This window comes from Echinops telfairi, unplaced genomic scaffold (genome assembly GCF_000313985.2).
Source record: "Echinops telfairi isolate 266 unplaced genomic scaffold, ASM31398v2 ScPeMD7_21;HRSCAF=78, whole genome shotgun sequence".
Taxonomy (NCBI): Eukaryota; Metazoa; Chordata; class Mammalia; order Afrosoricida; family Tenrecidae; genus Echinops; species Echinops telfairi.
In genome coordinates, this window is record NW_022103918.1 from 4,317,164 (window position 1) to 4,321,674 (window position 4,511).

Genomic DNA, 4,511 nt, shown 5'->3' on the forward strand with positions numbered 1-4,511 from the left:
GTGTGCTGCTTCCATGTGGGCTTTGTTGCTTCAGGGCTAGATGGATAAGTCCCTCTTTAGACTCACGTAGCTGACTCAAAAGTTGACATGGTAAGCAGGGAGGTCACAGGCCGGTGAGTGCAGAGCTAAGTGAAGTCAAAGTAAGTGGAAAGTGGCAGGGTGTCAACAATAGTCAGGGTCAGAAGGTGCTATGCGGCCATCTCTGGAGACAAACTTAGAGTCCCAGCGAGGAAGAAGGTGAAGTCACAGAGAGAGAAACAGCTCCCAAGGTTCCTCACTTGCAAACAAAAGGCCACATTGCAAAGAGGTGTCATCAAGCTAACATTTGATTAACAGGTTCAACTCTGCCCCTAGCCAGAAGAGTCTAATTGACATAACAGCATTCAACTCCCACAGATAGATTACAGACTTCACAAGTGTCATGGAAAGGAAGGTTTACACTTACATATGGATACAAATTTTTAAAATAATATATTTTAAGTGTTCACAGTGCTATAAATACTGTGCAAAACACATTGAATAACCTTGTAAAAGCTCTATAAAGTAGAAACTAATATAGTTTATACAAATAAGTGGCTTTGAAATGTAATTTGCCCAAAAGCCAACAGTTGCTATTTACTAGTTTGATGGAATTGAATCCAGCATGTCTAATTCCAAAGATATGCTCTTAAGGGTCATGGGTAAAACTTCTAATGATTTTATATATAATATTTATATAATCTATTCTCATATAGCCAGCAAGAACTCATTGTGGATGTGAATTGTCGATGAACAGTGATTCTTCAGTGGCTTAAAGACATTTACTGATGATTCGGTAGTGTATTGCTTTCACAGGAAGTTTATAGTTTTGTAAAAATATTAAATACATGCAAAAATATCTCTGTATAACAACAACAAAAAATTGTGGGTTGCACCAACTTAAGAAAAAAAAATAAGAGAAAGAAGAAATCATGAGTCAATTGGAATCTCAGTCTAGATGAATCTGATTTAAGTGTCATGGTGAACAGTACTATTATTGACTTTTGTTATTACTGTTTATCTTATCATTAGGAATGTGCATTATTTACAATATTTTATCAAATAATTTGCTGATTCAAATATTCTCATGCCAATTCCCAAAGACAAAGATGAGATTTAAAAAGATAAGGTAATTAAAGTCAATAATAATGAAAATTAAAAGAGAAAAAAATAAGTATTCCATTTATGTCAGAACTGACTCACAATGGAGTTGTTGGAGTGGAACATGGTGGTAACTCAGGATTTACTATAAAATGACTGCCTTTAAGCTGCATACTATTGAAAAAAGCCAAAATAGGATCTTGAGTATATCCCATCTGAATTTTGACAGCATCTTAAGAAGAGTGTGATAGGTTTATGTCTATTTTGGTGAGCCAGGTTCTCCCATGATAAGATCTAACAACTGCTCCCTGATGGGATCTTCTGTGAAGCGTCAAGCAGTGTGGACAGAATAATCTGGCGACAGTCTTGAGAAGACTTAAAGAGGTTTTTCAAGGGGATGACCCACTCCTACCATAAATGGACAGTGTGTGGAAGCTAGCTCACTTCTACTGCTGCATTTTGATCTGTTTTTCGAGCTCCTGTTTTATCACCATTTAACCCAGGAGCCATCAGCTGACTGTTGACCTGGGATTCCTTAGCAGATTCACTTAGCTCTATATCCACCAGTCTGTGGTCTCCCATTTTACATCTGATGCACAGACTGGAAACACATTGGACTTATCCATGTCTACAACTTCAAGGTTAATTCTTGTTATGAATCTCTTTCTCTATATACATGCACATAAAAGTATAGCTGGTTTTGCCGCTCAGAAGAATCCCGCCTAACACAAACAGATTTGACACAATAAAGACTAATGACCGAGGACCTGATGAACAGCGGGAAGGCATCAAGAGCATTATACCTGCAGAAAGCAAAGGGCCCGTTAAGATTAAAAAAAAAAAAAGGAAAAGATCAATGTGGACATCAGAATATACTCTGAAACTTGCTCTTGAATGTGCAGTAGCTGAAGCACATGGAATAATTGACGAAGAATCAAATCTGGATAGCAACGTGAAAAGACAAAGTATTATCATGAAATGTGCTAAAACCTGGAGTTAGAAAATCAAAAAGGAAGAACGCAGCATATCTCAAGCTGAAAGAAGTGAAAAAAAATTCAAGACTCAGGGTTTCGTACTGAATAATTTAGTATTCAAAGTATTGAATGATGCAGGAAGCATAAAAAGAAGATGAAGGAATACAGCTATTGTACCAAGGAGACTAGTGAAAAATTTCAAGGAGTCACATATGATCAAGAATCAATCCTACTGGAGGGAGAAGTCCAAGCTACGCTCCAGGGATTGGCCTAAAACAAGGGTCCAGGAATTGATGGAATACTATTTGAAATTTTTCAATGACCTGATAAATCACTGGAAGCACTCATTCCCTATGCCAAGAAATTTGGAGCAAAGATTCCTGGTCACCTGACTGAATAGATCCATATTTGCACCTCAGATAATATAGAAATTATGAGCTAAATAATTAGTATTACATGCAAATAAAATGTTGCTGAACATATTTAAACAATACTAGTACACCAACAGGGAGGAGCCAGAAATCCAGGCCAAATTCAGAAAAGAACATGGAACAAGGGATATCATTACTGATGGTAGATGGCTCCTGGCTGAGAGCAGAAAATACCAGCGGGATGTTTACCTGTGTTTTATTGACTATGCAAAGGCATTAAACTGTATGAATATCAGAACATTACAGATAATATTAAGAATGAGAATCCCATAACAATTATTTGTGCTCATGTGGAAATTGTACATGGAATCAGGGGCAGTCATTTGAACAGAACAAGGGAACACATATAGTTTAAATCAATAAAGTCAATATCATCCTGAAATACTTTTTAAACCCATAGGTTTAGCAAATAATTAGAGAAGCTGGACTATTTAAAGGAGAATATGACATCAAATTTGGAAGGAGGCTTATTAACAACTTGTGATGTGCAGATGACACAACCTTACTTGCTGAAATGAGAAGGACTTGAAGCACTTGCTGATGAAGATCAAGGATCGCAGCCTTTAATATGGATTAGCATTCGCTGCAAAGACAATCACAATCATCACAACAGGACCAGGATGAAATATCATGCTAAATAGAGCAAAGATTGAAGTCAATGATTTTATGTTCCTTGAATACCAACCAATTCTCATGGAAGTTGTAGTCAAAAGATAAAAGGACTCATTACATTAGTTAAGTGTAGTGCATGATATCTCTTTGAAGTGTTGAAGAAAAAGGATAATGCGCTACCCAGGCCACGCTCTTTTCAATCATGTAATATGCAAGTGAAAGTTGGACAGTAAACAAGTTCATCTCCAACAAGCAAGAAACAAACTCACTGCCCTTTAGTTCTACCACCACAGGGTAGAATTGCATCTGTGAGATTCATACACTGCAACTCTTTATAGGAGGTTAAAACTCAGTCTCTTAGGTTTCTCTTTCTGACCCACTTTTAATTTGTTCTTGTTTTTATTTTCTGCTTCCTTTTGGACTGAGGTTCTCATTTTGCCATTGTCGTTGCGGTTTCTCTTTGTGTGTGTGATTTTTACAGGAAATTCAGGCTAGGTAAAGGTGTAAAGATAGTAACTAGATAGTAACTGCATCTTGGGTTATGGCAGTGGAGGTTGGGGGGAAATGGGGAGCTAACAATAATACACAGAAAAATGAATGTTCTAACAGTGATTGTGGTGATAATTGCAAAATACCTTAATATATTTAAACCATTCAATTTTAAGAGTTTGTAAATTATATATCAATAAAGCTATTAAAATGTTTTTAAAAGGAAGACCAAAGAAGAATTTGTGCATTTCATTTGTATTTTCAAAGAATGTTGAAAATATGACCTGGTAGAAGAACAAATAAATGTGTCTTGGAAGAAGTATAGCCATATTGCTCATTAGAAGAAAGAATGGCCAGACTTCATCTCAGATACTTTTGACATGTAACCATGATAAGTCAGTTCCTGGAAAAGGGCATAATACTCGATAAGGTAATAGAGTGGTAAAAGAGGAAGCCCCTTGATAAGATGAATTGACACAGTGACTGCAAATATGAGTTCAAAAATAAAAAAGTGAGGGTGCAGCAGGATTGGGCAGTGTTTCATTCACTAGGAGTGGTAACTGACTCATGGCACCTAACAATAAAATAGCTAGTTTCTTAATAGATCATATGGTTTTGCTTTACAGTGTGTTTAGCAGACTTCTCTTTAACCCTTAATAATGTTAGGTATACACGCAATAAAGAGCTGCGCTTTTTTTCGGATCATTTTATTAAGGGCTCTTACAGGTATTTTAACAATCCGTAAACCAGTTACATCAAGAAAACTTGTACAGATGCTGCCATCATCATTTTCAAAGCATTTTATTTCTACTTGGGCCCCTTAATATCAGTTCCTCTTTATTACCTCCCTCCCCCACCCTACCACCCTTGTGAGCCCTTATTAAAT